Source organism: Nerophis lumbriciformis, linkage group LG02, assembly GCF_033978685.3.
Source record: "Nerophis lumbriciformis linkage group LG02, RoL_Nlum_v2.1, whole genome shotgun sequence".
NCBI lineage: Eukaryota > Metazoa > Chordata > Actinopteri > Syngnathiformes > Syngnathidae > Nerophis > Nerophis lumbriciformis.
The window spans coordinates 35,187,373-35,207,262 of record NC_084549.2 but is presented as its reverse complement, the minus strand read 5'-3'; positions in this window follow the sequence as shown (position 1 = coordinate 35,207,262).

The following is a 19,890-nucleotide window of genomic DNA, read 5'->3' as shown; positions in this document are numbered from 1 at the left end:
AATTGGTGAACTTTAGCAAAGGAGAAGGGGCCAACGAGCCATAATATAGTCCTTCACTGCAAGGCCAGGTCTGACGCAGGGAGCCCGAAGCTCGGCGGGACAGCACAGAGCACGTCTGTGTTTAGTGCCAACCACAGCAACTCTGTCACCTCGCTGCACCGCATGGAATCCCCCGCATGCTCATGTCACTGACAGCATCCTACAACAGCCACATGTTGACTTGTTTAATTTGTGCAGCCACCGAGTTTTGTTTTGGATGCATTTTCACAAGCTAAACTGAAGAAGAAACTGTCAATTCATACAAACAATAATGAGAGTCCTAATCATAAAAACTCATAAAATACACACTGTGTCAAAATTTGCAAAGATAATAATGTAAAAGTGGTAGTCGTTGAGCAATACGCCTCAATTTACGAGTTCAATTGGTTCTGTGACAGAGATCGTACCTCAAATTAACATCTCGCAGTGAAATAAATTGAAACCAATTCAATTAATGTTAAGCCAGCCAAAAACAGCACAATCTTAACTTGTATTTTGCCTTTTAAATTGTTAGATAATACATATTGTATCAAAAACAATACTCTAGAATGTACTTCAAACAACTACAGTAGTTTTATGAAATAATGTAGGAATAATCTCCAGCATTTACAAACCCCGTTTCCATATGAGTTGGGAAATGGTGTTAGATGTAAATATAAACGGAATACAATGATTTGCAAATCATTTTCAACCCATATTCAGTTGAATATGCTACAAAAACAATATATTTGATGTTCAAACTGATAAACTTTTTTTTTTTTGCAAATAATCATTAACTTTAGAATTTGATGCCAGAAACACGTGACAAAGAAGTTGGGAAAGGTGGAAATAAATACTGATAAAGTTGAGGAATGCTCATCAAACACTTATATTAACATCCCACAGGTGAACAGGCAAATTGGGAACAGGTGGGTGCCATGATTGGGTATAAAAGTAGATTCCATGAAATACTCAGTCAGTCCAGACCTGTCTCCCATTGAAACTGTGTGGCGCATTATGAAGCCTAAAATACCACAACGGAGACCCCCGGACTGTTGAACAACTTAAGCTGTACATCAAGCAAGAATGGGAACGATTTCCACCTGAGAAGCTTAAAAAATGTGTCTCCTCAGTTCCCAAACGTTTACTGAGTGTTGTTAAAAGGAAAGGCCATGTAACACAGTGGTGAACATGCCCTTTCCCAACTACTTTGGCACGTGTTGCAGCCATGAAATTCTAAGTTAATTATTATTTGCAAAAAAAAAATTAAGTTTATGAGTTTGAACATCAAATATCTTCTCTTTGTAGTGCATTCAATTGAATATGGGTTGAAAAGGATTTGCAAATCATTGTATTCTGTTTATATTTACATCTAACACAATTTCCCAACTCATATGGAAACTGGGTTTGTACCATGGAGAGTGGACTTCCATGGCTCATTTAATTTCCTTTACTTATGTCCTCTGAAAATACTGAAATTCCACGACATAGTGAATTTGCAAACAGCTAAAATTATACACAAAGCAAACTACAATCTGCTACCCGAGAATATACAACAATTCTTCTCAACAAAAGAGGAGAAATATAATCTTAGAGAAAAATGTAATTTAAAACATTTAAGACCTTCAGTATATCAGTATGTGGAATTAAATTATGGAATGGATTAAAGAAAGAAATCAAACAATGTACTAATATGATCCACTTCAAGAAACTCTTCAAACTTAAAGTGTTTACAAAGTACGAAGAAGAAGAACCATGATAAACATTCTGAATTTATTTCATCCATCCATTAATTTTCTAGCTAATCTTACTCATCTCACCATTTGAAATATAACTTACTTCAAAAATGTATATTTATTTATTTTTATTGTTATTACTTATGGAGTATATTGAGAACAGGAAGTGAACAAAAGTTTTAGCAACTGCTATGTAAAGGAAAAGGGGTAGGATTAAATAAATTCTGCTTCTTTCTACTCCTTTTTGAACATGTTGAATAGAGAAACTGGAAATTGTGATGTATCATGTTGTATGCTTGCATGTTCGAAATAAAGACAAACTCAACTCAACTTAACTCAACTCTGTGTATTTAATTTATATTTGCATGACTCATGACACATTATCTGTATGTAATATTTGCTGCATTTTTAATAGTTGTGTGTGAGCCATGTTGTTATAGACCACTGCAAAAGTTACCGAGCTTGCAAATATTGTAACAAATCCATTAGAAGACAGCCTGTCGTTTCCTTCAACTTGGACACAGACATCTAGGCCTTCGGTCATTCTAAGCCAGTAATTTCCAGGAGTTATCTCACCCTCTGAGAAGCCCAAGTTTTACTAATGTTTTCCAATGTTGTAAAAATATGTAGAATAAATATTACATTTCAAAATTTCTGTAAACAAAGATTTGCATCAGCCTGCGTCATATATTCATTTTGATAGTAGGCTATTATAGCTAATATAGACACTTACATCATGTGTTGCCTTCATTATAACACTTATATAAGGCTTTTAATTTTTTTGCGGCTCCAGACAGATTTGTTTTTTGTATTTTTGGTCCAATATGGCTCTTTCAACAATTTGGGTTGCCGACCCCTGTTTTTGACCATAGCAATTGGTTTTGCGTGTTCACGAACATCTGGAGAGTGTGTCCCAATTTTCTTTTAAGGTTAAGGGCCAAGTGCCATAGAGTGTATAGCCCTTGAAATGAAGTGTGGCTACAATTAGGGCGGCTTAAGCGATTCAACAGATTACGCATGTATTGAAACGGATGGTTGTAGTGTGGAGGCAGGTAGCGAAAACGAAATTGAAGAAGAAACTGAAGCTATTGAGCCATATCGGTTCGAACCGTATGCAAGCGAAACCAACGAAAACGACACGACAGCCAGCGACACGGGAGAAAGCGAGGACGAATTTGGCGATCGCCTTCTAACCAACGATTGGTATGTGTTTGTTTGGCATTAAAGGAAACTAACAAATATGAACAAGGTTGACAGCATATGAAATACATTTGGCAACAACATGCACTTTGAGAGTGCAGACAGCCCAATTTTCATCAATTAATATATTCTGGAGACATACCCTCATTCGCGCTCTTTTCCTGAAAGCTGATCAGTCCAGTTTTGGAGTTGATGTCAGCAGGCCAGGGAAGCTAGGGTTGATATTCTTCTCTTGATCATCTTCGGTGGCATTAGGGACGGTGTGAGCCAAGACATCCAGGGGGTTTAGCTGGCTCGTCTGCAGGAACAAACTGCCGCCATTGCTAGCCGTGCTACCGAGGTCCTTTGTCCCTGAATTGCTCACACACTCCGGCAGATTCAATGGGGGTCTGGCGGCAGATTTCTTTGACTTTATCGTTGGAAATGCATCTGCTTTGAGTGTCGCAGGATATCCACACATTCTTGCCATCTCTGTCGTAGCATAGCTTTCGTTGGTAAAGTGTGCGGAACAAACGTCCAATTTCTTGCCACTTTCGCATCTTTGGGCCACTGGTGCAACTTGAATCCGTCCCTGTTTGTGTTGTTACACCCTCCGACAACACACCGACGAGGCATGATGTCTCCAAGGTACGGAAAACAGTCAAAAAAACGGAAAATAACAGAGCTGATTTGACTCGGTGTTTGAGAAAATGGCGGATTGCTTCCCGATGTGACGCCACGTTGTGACGTCATCGCTCCAAGAGTGAATATTAGAAAGGCGTTTAATTCGCCAAAATTCACCCATTTAGAGTTCGGAAATCGGTTAAAACAATATACGGTCTTTTTTCTGCAACATCAAGGTATATATTGACGCTTACATAGGTCTGGTGATAATGTTCCCCTTTAAATGGCCCTGATATGTCAAAAGGCATTATTAAATCATGTACTTTTCGAATATCTCTATAATTGATAACAGTAGTTCAGCCGGGATATGCTCATTTCAAAATTTGATTTACAGCCCCGAAATCTTGTTATTGTTTTTTTTCGATGCCCCGCCCTCCACCGTTTGACCAATTAGAAAGTCTGTGAGTGTGTCACATCTAGGTTGCCAGTTACGCACCGCCACCTTCGTTGAGCTACTGCCACTTTTTGATTGATTGATTGAAACTTGTATTAGTAGATTGCACAGTACAGTACATATTCCGTACATTTGACCACTAAATGGTAACACCCAAATAAGTTTTTCAACTTGTTTAAGTCCGGGTCTGCGTTAATCAATTCACTGGTAAAGTTACTAAACATGTCAGACCTTAGTAAATCTAAAAGGCGTTGTTACGATTCTCAACTTATTCCTGACAAAGCCAGGAACAAAACAAGGATTTGTATCGGGGATCCCTTTGAAAGATGGAGACGATTGAAGGTGGAGAAGATTTTTTTATCTGACGCCAAACTTGCTAATTTCCTCCTTGATAGGCAGGTAAGGCATCTACATTTTCCTATTACTAGTATGTTCGTACACACAAATGCTTACGAGCGAAGCACCATCACACTAGTGTAGCTTAGCATGCTAGCCCGGTCAATGACACATCGACATACAGGCTAACGAGGGAAATATATGCCCGTTAACCTGTATGTCAATGTGTCATCCAACTGAAAGGGCAACATATCTTACCGACAAATAAAACCTATGTGGATATGGGTAGTGTCAGTGCCTATTTTGTTCTCAATATGCTGATACGTTGTGGAATTGCGTTCCAACAGTAGCATTGTTAATTGCGGGTTCTGGTACTGTATGTGCATCAGGCACATATGGGGGGGTATTTGCTTGGCACAATATAATGCATTATATGTAATGATTTTCTACTTTGTGTATTGACATGGTAGGCTATATGATTTATGTGTAGCCTGTTTTTTTTGTAACGTGGGTTGGCTCATAGAATTGCACTCTTCACTGAAAGATGGTGATGTGCGTACATGGAAGAGAATGCAGTGCGTCAGGTTGGATGCAACATGGAGTTATGCTGAACCAAATGTGGCGGTAATTTTACTGTTGGCCTTGGCTTGCCATCAAAGTAGGCCTATGCCATATATAATATCCATCCATCCATTTTCTACCGCTTGTCCCTTTTGGGGTCGCGGGGGGTTATAATTATATATAATTATTTCGATGGTGGTCCATGCGGTCAAATTAGACATTTTAGCAGGGTAATGCCAACAATCTGTCCCGACTCCCGATGAAAATATTGCTGCGTAACTTTACAAATACATCGACATCAGTGAAATGTGGCATAATTACTTAGTAAACCATCTCGCAAGAAGCATAAACAGGAGAAACCTACAGCGTAGGACTCGTCGTTTGCCATTTGAAGTTCCTTGGAGTAGGATTCGGATTGGGCTGCGTATCTGGCAACCTCAGTCATGGAAAGTGGGAGGGGACTACAGAGTTTTGACTGTGATTGCAGTACCATTTCTGGCCACATTATTACACATCCATCCATCCATTTTCTACCGCTTATTCCCTTTGGGGTCGCGGGGGGCGCTGGAGCCTATCTCAGCTACAATCGGGCGGAAGGCGGGGTACACCCTGGACAAGTCGCCACCTCATCGTAGCACCTTTAAATAAATAGATCACAATATCCGCACATCAACACTTTTTTATGTGCGCTTTATTGTAGCGGCTGTGCAGAAACTATGTCTACTTATTTAAAGTTCTGGGTACTCCATGTTGTCTGGATTTTAAAAATGTTTATTAGTTACACCCATTAAACAAATAATCAAAGCAACAGAGTGTAAATCAAAGCCGTTTTTCAATTGAATTAGTCGATTAAACCCATAAACCATTGCAGCCCTAGTCACCACTATATTAAGGGCCTAATTTACTAAAGATCTACATGTACTAAAACACTTGCAAGCTTCATAGCACACGCAAAGCTGATTTTTAGTAAACAGAAAAAGGCTTGCAATCCATGTTGTGTCTTTGACTTCATTAATACACAAAATATATGCTGATCATCAAAACGCCCACAATGCTGGGAGGAGAAAATGCAAATATATTATACAACACACGCAGTGTGATTTATCAACACTCATCACTGTTTGTGGGAGCATTATTTTTGCGTTTCATTTAGCACGTTTAAAAATGATGTGCAAACTGTCACAGTTCCACATATGGCAGCAGGATCAGTGCTTGATTTGCAAACACACACAATGCACAGAGAATCCTCCAGCCTATATGTACATTTCAACTTATTTGGATGGTCCTAAAAAAAATTAAAAAAATTAAAAAAAAAAACAATTGTCTATTCAGCAATATTTTTATAATTTTATAGCTGCTAGATGACTTAAAGGGGAACTGCACTTTTTAATTTTTTTTATTTTGCCTATCGTCCACAATCATTATGAAGGACATGACGACGGATGTTTTTTTTTAATGCATTCTAAATATTAAATAAATGCAATACAAACTCTGATTACAATAGAGCCTATAGGAGTCGCTCTATTATGCCTATAAAGCCCTTAAAAGTATCCAAACACCTCCATCAAGGTTTGTTATCACGACTTTCGCTTTTTTTTCCACTCCATCATTGATATTTACTCACTGCAGACTTTGTGAGAACCAACAAACATAATGAAACAACACTTGCTGTACAATGTCTGCTGTCATTAGGATGCCAACTGCTACGATGCTCATATATTCCCATTTAGATGAAGAATGACTGATGATCCTCATGAAGAAAATGAGGGCGGACAAAGCGTCTTTTTGTGTCGTTCTCGCCATTACCAGGCCTAAATTAGCTGTCAAAGTGTACCAACTTGTCGGAATACGTCCTCATTCTTCTACTATCCAGGTGAGAGGCATGATTTATGATCTACAATAAAGTTTGACGAGCAAGGAAGCGAGGAAGCAGCTGATCAGATTATGTCAACATTGGCCCGCAAGCTTGTGATCATTAGTTAGTTAGTTAGTTTATTATTTCTTCGGTCAGTGGTCAACAAAATAAACAAACAGTTTAACATAAAAAAACAGGTGTACATTCATACATTGAAAATGTTGCAGACCGAAAGGGTTTAGGCTGAAGTTGAACACTTATTGCGCCTAACCCTATAAACAATGTTAAATACAAGATGAGCTTCCGAAAATTATGAAATTTCCTTTGCACAACATATTATAAATACACCTTGTACACAACATAAACACTGTTCAATTATATACACAGTAAAGACATGTGAAATATCCTTGTACACATGTTAGTTAAACCTTTGTACCAATTATATACTATACACAAACAATTATACTTCCATTATTATTTATATCCCACATTTAGTTTGTAATTAACATTGATCATAGTATTGATTTATCATGGCGCCGCTATAAATAGTTTGTCTGCTTTAGCTCTTATAATAACAATATCACTAATAATTGGTTAATGTTCAAGTCATTAAATGTAAATGGAGTATTGTTGGCGCTTTTTGGATGTTTTTTTTAATTGGGTTTTATGGGTGGAATAGAGAACCTTCCATTGGCTCCGCTGTAAACAGACTTTTATTTACGTGTTAGAATGCAATAAAAAAAAATACATCTGTTGCCATGTCTTTCATATCGTTTGTAAACGATAGGCAAAACGCCCCCCAAAAAGTGCAGTTCCCCTTTTAAGGGGCTGATTAAAACAAATTCAATTGATGCGTTTTGGTGTCATTTCATATTTTTGATGGTAATATATATTTATTATATCACATATATCCAATATGATATACATTTCTTGAAGTGCATCTTTTGGGTCTTGAGCACAGTTGTGCCTCCTCCCTCCCCTGCACCTTCAGAGGTAAAAAAAAGAAAAGAAAAGAAAAGAAGAAAAGCTGGTGACAATGTGCACAGCTCGACTGCTTCTAAAATGTCCATAAAAAAGTGGTACATGTCTCCTGCTTGTTTGGAAACATAGTAAATCACTATTCGATAGATTGCACACGCTATTTTGCGTGAGGTTTTTGGATCTTAGTAAATCAGACCGGAACTGAAATTCCCATTACACCACATTTGTTGACAAGATGGCTGAGCAGAAAGCACTTAAAGAGAAGTAATTACTGTCATTTTAATAACAATGATCATGTTTAATTTGGTATTCAGTCCTTTGCTACTTCTCAAAAATATTGCCAAGTTTTAAATATTATTTTTTTTCCAAATAGCTGGTCATACGAGCCAGCTAACGTGGCTGTAACTTGTAAACTAGGATGTCAGACTGGCAGCAAACGGACTGCACTACAATTTACTACATTTTATGAACAATTAGACAGCTAATCTGCTTATAGTATTGTTTTTATTTATTTTAAAATCACTCGTTATGACGATTTACAGCAGTGTTTTTCAACCACTGTGCCACGGCACACTAGTGTGCTGTGAGATATTGTCTGATGTGCTGTGGGAGATTATGCAACTTCACCTAATTGGTCCAAAAAATATTTTTTGCAAATCAATAAATATAATCTGCAAATAATGTGCCATTGCTTAGTGTAAAACTCGGCAGGGTAACCATGTAATACTCCATGTCAGTAGGTAGTTAATTGCTTTGTAAAAGTCGGAATGTGTCGGGTGAGACGAGGATGGTTTGTTGTGATACCAATATGCAGACGACAGCGGGAGGCAGCGTGAAGGTAAAAAGGTATGTAATGCTTAAACCAAAAAATTAACAATAGGGAAAGGAAAAGGCAATGGCTATGCAAAACAAAAGTAAAACTGAACTGGCTACTGGTAAACAGAAACAGAATGCTGGACTACAGCAAAAACTTACGCCGTCCACAAAGTACATCCGTACATGACATGACAATCAACAATGTCCACACAAAGAAGGATAACAACAATGTGAATAGCCTTGCTTGCTAACACAAAGCAGGTGCGCGGAATAGCGCTCAAAGGAAGACATGAAACTGCTACAGGAAAACACCAACAAAGCAGGAAGGGCCACCAAAATAACAGCGCAAGACAAGAAATAAAGTGTGATGGGACACAAGTAGGGGATTTTATTTTTTTTATGTTTCATTGCCATGCATGTCTTAGTGTTTTTATTTCTGTGGATTTTAATTGCATGTTTTTACACTTTAGAATTTGATTGTCTTTTTAATTGCATGTTTTTACTCCTTGTGGACTTTGCTGGTATTTTAAGACGTTGCCCCTTTTTAGCTTGTTGCCCCTAACAACCGAAGTGCCCAATCAAACGACACCTGAAGTTAGACGCACCTGTGGAGCATTAGGACTGCACCCATTTAAAAGAGAACAGGCAGGATCGACGAGGAGGGAAGCGACAGCAGAGCGATCAGGGAAGAATCGACAGGCTTTGCCAAGAGCGACTGGGTGGACGCACGCAGGCTGGGAAGGAACCCCCGGACTACACAGCAGACCCCGCAGGCTACCAGAGCGAACCCCAAGAAGCCCACAACACGCAGGGGCAGAGGAAACTCTGCCTCCGAAGTAAATGACGTGTGTTGTGGATCTGTGGGGGCAACCAACTGCCTTGGGCTGTGGGCTTGCGGGCTCGTGCGTTGTACGCTGGCTGTGTGGTTCTGTGGACAGGGGCGGTTGGGACCCAGAGACCTGCGGCGACCCCCGGGAGCGACCAAGAGGCGGAGTGAGACGGGACGGGTACGGCCACGTAGGTCCCGCGAGTGACTGGCGACTGGAGAGGAGAGTGGGCGTACCCAATACTTCGACGCGGAACTACAGCAGGGGCAGGGGAAACCCTGCTTTGCGTGTAAGTGTGGCGTCAGCCCGGAGAGCGTCTCCATAGTTTTAGAAGATTTTATCCCCGTGGCCTGCCTCCGTTTTAATTCTGTGTGCAGGAGGACGCCGTGGAAGTGGGTGGAGCCAGGACGCTGACCCACTACGCCTGTCGCGGCTGTACCCTCACCATAATATTGGTTACCGATGGGTATTTTTAGTATTGACAACTGGACGGTTTAATGTGTATTGTAATAAAGTGCGAACAAGCATAATCATCTTCCCTTATTTTGGACAGCTGCTCTCACTACATTGGGTTCTTAATATTTATATTTGTTTTAAGCAACATTTTTTATTAGATTGTAATATTCCACCACTCGGGTCCATTACAAAAGCACTACTCACTGGAAAACACCAACAAACTCAAAATAAGGCACGGCGACCTGGTGGAGTTTCATTTTTAACCTTTTCTGCTGGTGGTGTGCCTCTGGATTTTTTAATGAAAAAAATGTGCCTTGCCTAAAATAGGTTAAAGAACACTGATCTACAGTAACTAATGCTGTCTGGACAGTCTAGCAAGCCACATGTTTTGATGTGTTTAACATACTTGGCCAATAAAGCTGCTTCTGATTCTGATGTAGCTTTTGAATACTGGGACTTTTGCTTTTAATAGCCTATGATCTGTCTAATAGTACATCACAGTGTGAAAACGTAGCAGGAAACGAGTGGCGTGGTTTCCTTCGTGCCTCTTGGTCCGCTGTTTCGAGCGGTGAGGACTAGTCGTAAGACACAAGGGGAAGGGTTAAGGAGATAATTGGGATACAGCCATTACTAAAAGCTAACTTTTGAGAGTCAGCTGTTACTTAAATGAGTCAAATCAAACAAGCTTTTTGTGCGCATTCAATGAGCACAAATCCTTCATCATTCTTTCAGTCCAGACTTGTCAAAATAATCCTTGCGTCTCTGAGTCAGCTGTGTGACAAAGCTTCACATGAATAGTGGCAGGACAGATAGCATTCCAACAGGCATTATACAACAACCAGTAACAGATGCAAATTCTTTGGAAAACATTGTTGGAAAACTTTTTCCTTTTATTTCTCTTTCAGCAAGTGTGGAACAACAACTTTATAAATTAAACAGCAGATGAATTAACTGTGGACTTTTAAATAATGTCGTACTATACTTGTGAAATATTACTCTTTGATCTGCTGCAAAAGTCGTCCAAACCAAAAAGTACGGGACAAATGTATGTAACCAATCATGCGAACGTCTATTGCAGAGCTATGTGAACAAGCCTACAGTATGTGTTACTATAGCTAGCAAAGGAAATTATAAATATTAATATTTAAATCATAATACATGTATTTTATTTTTATAATATGCCAGGTGCGAATAAAAAAGTACTTAGAGGCTAAAAATGCTCCAATACTTTGGACCTACTGTATTTGTCACTATGATGAGCAGTTTTTTTTTCATACTGTACTGGGATTTGGTACTGAATTTGGTGCTTTTTTTTTGTTACTGACCAAGGTCTGTCTGTACTACTGGGTACCAATTGATGTAAAAACAAACACAACATATTTGATGTCTTTATTGCACGTGACGTCATGTCCGATTGTAGACTCAAATCTGGCTCTAGCACCTGGCGGGGAAACAAGCAGTTAAGCACTAAGATCGGACTCTGCCGTAATGTTACAATTGTCAATGCCAACAAAGCAAGAAGAAGGCGCTCAAAAGTACAATAAGGCTCAACTTTTCCAATGCCATGACTCGATATTAATTTACATTGGATTTGCCATAGACATGCTGGTTATTAGCATTAATGATTTTACACAGTGGTTTCAACGCCTCCAAATTTGGTAATGAATACTACAACTAAGATACACGTTATAATTAAACAGCTGGTGTGTAATAAATACACTACTTACATTATTTAACACTTGTAGGGCTCAACAAAAGAAAAGACTGGCAAAGACTACTTCCTGGCTATGGCAACACATTATAGTCAATACACTATTGCCAGCTAACGTCTTGGAATTGCACTTGCATTCAAAGTATATTATATAATACAATGCAGTACATAACCTGCAAATGAGACACAGAAGTGTAAGAAAACAGGATATTTTTATTTTTTTATGTATATTTTTTTTTCAAACAATTAATATTTATTATATTGTACAAATCAAATCACATTAATTATTTGGACCAATTTGATTTAAGTTGATTCAGTAGATCATATACATGTTTATTGCTGACTCCGTTTATGTTCCATAAGATGTATTTTGATGTGTGTAAGCTGGTAAAATTGTAAAAAAGATATCCGTCACGTCGTGGTATAATAGCGGTAGTTGTGACCCCATAATGCGAAGACAGGCGGCAGCGTGCAGGTAAACATTTATTAGTATACCACAATAAAACCTAGTGCAGCTGGGAGTGCAGCAACTAGTAATACAAAACACTAACAGTTAGCATTAAGCAATATACAAACAATGTTCCAGCCCTGACTGAATGGTGAGGCTATATAAACCCTTCTGATTAGTGTCCTAATCACTAAACAGAGGCAAGTGTGCTCAATCAGCGATCACAGCAAGAAGTGGCAAACAAAGTACAGAAGGAGCAATGAAACAAAAATAACCACTAAACAGCAAAAATAATATACGAGGTCTGTATACAAGTATCATGTATTCAAGTATCATGTGAACATTTCAAACACAGGAAGTGAGCAAATGACAAACACTCTGCTTCTACCTACTTTGTGAATTGTGGTAGTGTAACTATGTGATGTTCCTTAATGAAACTTATTAGGCATGTTCAAACCAAAATGTTGCATTAAAATGCATGGCCTTCGCACAATAAAAAGCAGTTGTTTTGTTGAGATGGATTGTGTTCCTCCTGTTAGGGCCAAGCCCACGTTAGAGCCCCCTGCAGCATATACTGATTAGTACCTATCAGTATTTTTTTATGCTACCGGGATGTGAGGAGAGAGAGGCTGTGGTATCTCTCTGGAGATCTGAGCTATGTAAACTCATTGATGTGGGCCATGGCGTAACAAACTCATTCCCCCTGTTGTACTTTGTCGAGAAGATGTCGCGCAGATTTCTTTCACAGTTCTGCAGGATGACTGAGATAATGTCATCTTGCTAGAAGGGCACCATGACTCTTCATCTGTACATGAAGAAATGGCTTCAAGACGATACATGGTGACAACCAGGGCCACCCCTGGCCAAATTTGGGCCCTAAGAAAAATTGTATTAAGAACTCAGTGCAACTGTATACTGAGAAAGTCACACAAAATGTGCCATTATGTTTTTATCAGTGACGGATTAGGAAGGACTAGGAATATATTTGCTGTAAAATTTCATATGAAACGCCTTGCCATTTATTAATTGAGGTTTTACATGAGCTTCTCCATGCAAAATGAGATCCTATACAAATGATTTTTACAAGCCAAAATAAGACATTTCCTTGACCTGTTTTCCCAGCAGGCTTAAGACATTGAAAAAATGTTGAGAACTTCTTTAATTAGGTGCTGACGATTAGCAAATTTAAAGTTAACATCGGAACAACATGCTTTTTGACGACGTTTAATCATAGGGATCTGACGTTGATATGACCATTGAATTTTGGTTATTTCCCAACCAATATTCTACGACACAAATACAATAGTCAAACAATGTTTTTTTACTGACATTAATTCGATGTCAGGTTGCGACATTGAATTGACCCCTGAATTTTGGTCATTTCCCAACAAACAACATGGATTTAATGTTGGACATCTACGTTGTCGATTTTGCAACGTTGTTTCGAATCAGTTTTAAAGGACATGTACTGTATGTATAGTCAACATTGTATCAATGTCTAGTGCCTGCTGGGTTATCTTAACATGAATGTTAATAATCATTGATTGATTGATTGATTGATTGAAACTTTTATTAGTAGATTGCACAGTGAAGTACATATTTCGTACAATTGACCACTAAATGGTAAAACCTGAATAAGTTTTTCAACTTGTTTAAGTCGGGGTCCACTTAAATTGATTCATGATACAGATATATACTATTTTCATAATACAGTCATCACACAAGTTAAAGGGGAACATTATCACAATTTCAGAAGGGTTAAAACCATTAAAAATCAGTTCCCAGTGGCTTATTTTATTTTTCGAAGTTTTTTTCAAAATTTTACCCATCACGCAATATCCCTAAAAAAAGCTTCAAAGTGCCTGATTTTAACCATCGTTATATACACCCATCCATTTTCCTGTGACGTCACACAGTGATGCCAATACAAACAAACATAGCGGATAGAACAGCAAGATATAGCGACATTAGCTCAGATTCAGACTCGGATTTCAGCGGCTTAAGCGATTCAACAGATTACGCATGTATTGAAACGGATGGTTGTAGTGTGGAGGCAGGTAGCGAAAACGAAATTGAAGAAGAAACTGAAGCTATTGAGCCATATCGGTTTGAACCGTATGCAAGCGGGACCGACGAAAACGACACAACAGCCAGCGACACGGGAGAAAGCGAGGACGAATTTGGCGATCGCCTTCTAACCAACGATTGGTATGTGTTTGTTTGGCATTAAAGGAAACTAACAACTATGAACTAGGTTTACAGCATATTAAATACATTTGGCAACAACATGCACTTTGAGAGTGCAGACAGCCCATTTCAGGCGCGCTAAGAACATATATTTTTCCACGATTTCAGCACTCAGGTTAACCATACCTAAATAGACACAAAATACTGCATTACACAGGACTACTCGAATGATTGAAAAAAAAAAAATGTTTTTAAGCTAAATTATTGGTAAACACAGTTTATGTATAATAATTTACGTAAAACCGCGAGTAATGAATACAGTTTTCATCAATTAATATATTCTGTAGACATACCCTCATCCGCTCTCTTTTCCTGAAAGCTGATCTGTCCAGTTTTGGAGTTGATGTCAGCAGGCCAGGGAAACTAGGGTCTTTATCGTTGGAAATGCATCTGCTTTGAGTGTCGCAGGATATCCACACATTCTTGCCATCTCTGTCGTAGCATAGCTTTCGTCGGTAAAGTGTGCGGAACAAACGACTGACAATTTCGTCGGCTTTCCCCACACCCTCGTATTTTGAACAAATTTCGTCCAATTTCTTGCCACTTTCGCATCTTTGGGCCACTGGTGCAATTTGAATCCGTCCCTGTTCGTGTTGTTACACCCTCCGACAACACACCTACAAAAGTGAGAAAATGGCGGATTGCTTCCCGATGTGACGATGTGAGAGCGAATAATAGAAAGGCGTTTAATTCGCCAAAATTCACCCATTTAGAGTTCGGAAATCGGTTAAAAAAATACATGGTCTTTTTTTCTGCAACATCAAGGTATATATTGACGCTTACATAGGTCTGGTGATAATGTTCCCCTTTAATCATCACAGTATATAAATTTAATTATTTACATTATTTACAATGCGGGGTGTGGGATATGGAGAGGGGGGGGGGTTAAGTTTGGTTGGTATCAACACTTCAGTCATCAACAATTGTATCATCAGAGAAATTGACATTGGAACAGTGGAGGTCTGACTTGGTACATATGTACAGCAAAGATATGTCCAACACATTTGAATGATTGCATTGTGGTTTGAGCTTCAGTTATGTGTTTGTGTTTAACTTTTGCTGAGTTGCTGAGCGAGGACTTGTTGACTGTGCAAGACTGGCATAGCTCCAAGACACCAACCTGCAATACACACTCTGTTCCCTGAGTAACTGTCACATCATCACATCACACACTTTACTGATACACACTTCTTAAAAGACAAATACATCAATCAAGAGTTTAACTAGGTATTGTTTAAGGTTAATCTACAGTGGGTACTATTGGAAGTGGGAACCATTTTGGGAAGTGCAAAAAGCAGGGTCTGTAAAGGCACGGTTGATGTCGAAGAATTTTTAACTCAGCGGTATCAAAAACCTTTGGGATGAATTAGAACAGATGTGAACACACAGAAGAAGGGAAGTTGTTTTGTTTCGGTCTAAAGGCTCTCTCAATATTGTCCCTATTGGTGGACTATGACATGCGGAGGATGACATATAGAAAAGGACTGAGTGAAACCTTAACTCCATCTAATGTAAAACACCATTAGAAGCAAAGTGCAGCAGAACTTTATTTATTTCTTGTGCCCCCGCAAGTTTTTCTTGGCACTCCAAGGCAAGTTGTGTCAAGCCATCAACTCTTCCTGCCAGCTGGGCGCCGTGCACTCCCCACTGTTAGTGATTGATGACTACGGCGTGAACACAGCCACTGAGGAGCACTCCTAGTGCTGACCAATACTAAACACTCCAGGATGTCATACCACTAATGTCAAGACAAGAGGAAGACGCCAATTTTCTTCCACCTTCAATCAATCAATCAATCTTTATTTATATAGCCCTAAATCACAAGTGTCTCAAAGGGCTGCACAAGCCACAACGACATCCTCGGTACAAAGCCCACCTTGATAAAGTGATATTAGACACTGAAATTGGGGAAAGGTACAAAATGTTAACTGAACTGAAAGACGACTGAGATCATGTTCTCACAAGTACAGTTATCTTGAAAACACATGTTTCTATTTGCGTACGTTTTTGTCCTTCAAAACTGAGCTTTTTTAAACATCCGGCCCGATTGAAGATCTTGTTTGTATGTGAACAGGCAAAACTAATGTACCTTACTACTGTAATGTAATGGCGGTGTACCCATAGAAGAGACAAGTTATCATAGGCAATGTTCACAGAGCATGGTATGATGCCTTATTTGAATTTTGTGTTCAATCCCATTTTTTAAATAATCGTTCACATTAAAAAAAAAAACAATTTTCTAATGTGAACGGGATGGAACTGATCTACATGTGCATATGTCACACAGTATTCGCTGTTTTGGATTTACAAAAGTAAAAATGGCTCCAATGCTAGTAGGTTTCAGTCATGGTGCATTTATGACAATTCCAAGAATTTTGTGCATCCGGAGTCAACATTTTTATTATTTGGATTAGGAAGGAAGAGGGCACTTTTGACGGGTGTTCTGAGGAGTGTGTGGGTGAGGTGTCGGAGCCAGGAGTGGTGACACATTGACAAGAGTTTCAAAATATATTATTTTTGCCTGTTTTCTGTTTATTTCTTTTCACGGCCTTCAATTTGGGCAAATAATTATGACGACCGCAGCTTTCAGACAACAGTTGCATTGAATAGATATCAGATTTATATCCACATACGAAAGAGGTTTGGGTTGGATTTGAAAAATCTGTAAGGGTAACAATGCCCTCCTCGGCCAGAAAATGTGCCTTGCAGAGATGGAACGAAAGTAAACTGTCTTATTTTCCAGGAATATTCCCTTATTCTACAGTGCAAATGTTGAGAGGTATGCAGTAAGTTAATGTAATATAATGGAGGTCCACCAATCCGGACCTCTAAGTTAGGTGATGCATGGTTCATGATTTTCAGACATCTGTTTTATGTCCCAATTCTACATTGTGCTTTAAAAGGTGCAACATTCATCATCAGCCTGGCTACAACTCAACCTGGTTGCCAACTGTGCACATCACATGCGATTTTATTGACCATGATCACTGCATTAAATTTATTGGATTTGCTGCAGTAAAAATATTGTTTCGAAAGGCTGAACAAGTCCATGGCTCCTAGTCCAAATAAAATATACTCAGGTTTGTGTGTGCATGAACACTGTTTGTTTTCACTGCAAATATTGATTTTAATAACGCTGGTAAATATGTTGTCGTTCCAAATTATTTTGGTGGAAATACCAAAAATAGACAAATACAGACTCAGTGACATCGCCAACAGTTACGTGTGGGAAGGTAAGACAGTCAGTGTGACTTAGTCGTGCCTTTCAGTCTGCAGACCTTTTGTGTTGTGGTGTTAGGAGAGGTGGGGGGTGGAGGGTCCCCGGTTCAGAATTATCTACATTGTTTGAAATCCTCATCCTTTTTGTGTCTTGGAAGACAAGGCACAGGCCTGGGCGTCCATGTGGGTGACTGCAAATGCAACATTCCATCCTGGGTTCAGGATAGGGTTTGTCTTGACTCATCGTTCGTCATTACGTAAAGCCCTAAAGTAGTCCATTCTTCTTTTTACCGTGAGCAGGACAGTACTTTTTCAGCTCCATCACCTTCCCAAGTCTCTTCTCTCCCTAATCCACCTCTTGTAAACATGTCCCTTGTACATGAGGTTTGAGTAATTGTGGCTGGAGTGTTTGCGTTCTACCAGACACACACTGGATTGGTGGTTACCATGCTGGTTAATTTAAAGTAAACACCTGCTCTGTTTTAGCATTAATTTAGAATATGCATCTTTTTGCTCCCAGACAAGAGTCTCTCTTACATATTAATTACGTAAGTATGTTGAAAATACATGCCTCTTTTCAGCAAGAGCTTGCCTCAATATTGACGTAATTCAACACATTCAGTCATCAGCGAACTGTACAACATAAAACTTATTAGAACATTTTAGGTAGATGGGATGAGGCAATTACACAACCACCTAGTGAGTTTACAGAACAACTTGCAATTGTGTAGAAAATGGCAGAGATTTAAAAATAAAAATAACTTTATCCAAAAGCAAGCAGTATATGTGCCACTCACCTGACTCTGCCCTGGGGATCGAACCAGGTTCCACAAACTAAAAGCTCTCCAACAGCTTACCATGGTTAACATCCGTTACACATGCTTGGATTGGGCAATACTGCCAATTTTGGTATCGATCCGATACCTAGTAAATACAGTCAATTATCAATACCAATAACACCGATAGTGATACGGCTGCTTTTTAATGGAATTTTTTTTCTGATTCTTAAATGATTTTGTGATTTTGCTGTTAATGTGTCTATCATGATCTTTGAGACAAAGATGTTGAATGTATCCAATACATTTTGATCAAAAACTTATATATGAGACATTTAACAACATATATAAATACGATATAAAACATTATCACATTATCCTCAAAATAATGCAACTATTCCTTTAATCCCTTTTATCACCCACAAAAATGTTAGCAAAATAAAGTTAACACAGTCGTCCCTTGCTGCATCGCTCTTCAAATATTGCTGCTTTACTACATTGCAGATTAGTTTTTTTCAACTTAAAAAAAAAAAAACCACAAAGTTTTATTCAAAGCATATTCTACATGGTTTGGGCCTACATTAAGGTTTAAAGTAGTTTTGATTATTGTATAATATGTATCTGATTATTGTATGATATGTATCACAAGGAAGTATTAGTCTTATTTTCTATTATTGTATTGTGGCAATCGATAAAGATATTCACCAAAATAGAATTCTGTTTACGGGTTAAGGGTGAACCATGTTAACAACAACAGATGACTAATTTTGGCGCTATTTTCACTGCCACAATTTCAAGTTGGCCACCCTTTGGCAAAACAACTTTCTGATTAATTTCATCTTTAACGCCTGCCTCACCAACAACACATCTCCACATTGGTAAAACTTTGAGTGAGCAATGTCAAAATACGTAGCTTCCGACATTCCGCACGGCACTTCAGGCAAACTGAAGACAATCAGCTATCAGCTATCAACAGCTCATAGCTGATACCCAGCACACTAAAAAATGCTGGGTTATTTTCATAACCCAATTTATGAGTTGCGAGTGTTGGGTTAAATGTTTGAGTTATTTTTATGAAGAACAATCCATTTTTTGGGTTATAAGGGTATTATTTTAACTCAATTTCTTGGTTTTCAAAACTATGCACCATTGTTGGGTTGTTTTTCAATGAGTAACACATTTTTGGGTAAAAATCTTTTTTTTTTTATTAAAAAGGCACTTTTTTCTAGAAAGGAATTGTATTAAGGATTAATCTCATTAACAATTTTTTACAATCACACATCTTATGTACATGAATATATTTGAGCATCTTGTATAGAACTACTAATGTCATGATCCGTCATGTTTGTTTAGTTTTTGACTCCCTCAGTTCCTGTTTTGAGCACCCCTGGGTTTGTGTTTTAGTTGCCATGACTGCAGATTGTTTTCACTTGCCTCTGATTAGTGTTCGGGATGCTCACCTGCTCCTGGGCACTAATCAGAGAGCTACTTATTCCCTGCTTATCGCCACACTCAGTCTGGCTTTCTTATTTGCGTCCACGCAACAGTTACAAAGGCTACTAATTTGATTCCTGAGCTAAGCTTCACCTTTTTGTTTGCCTGTTTACATGCTAAGCTTTTCTTGTTCGCTATTCCATTAGCTTCCC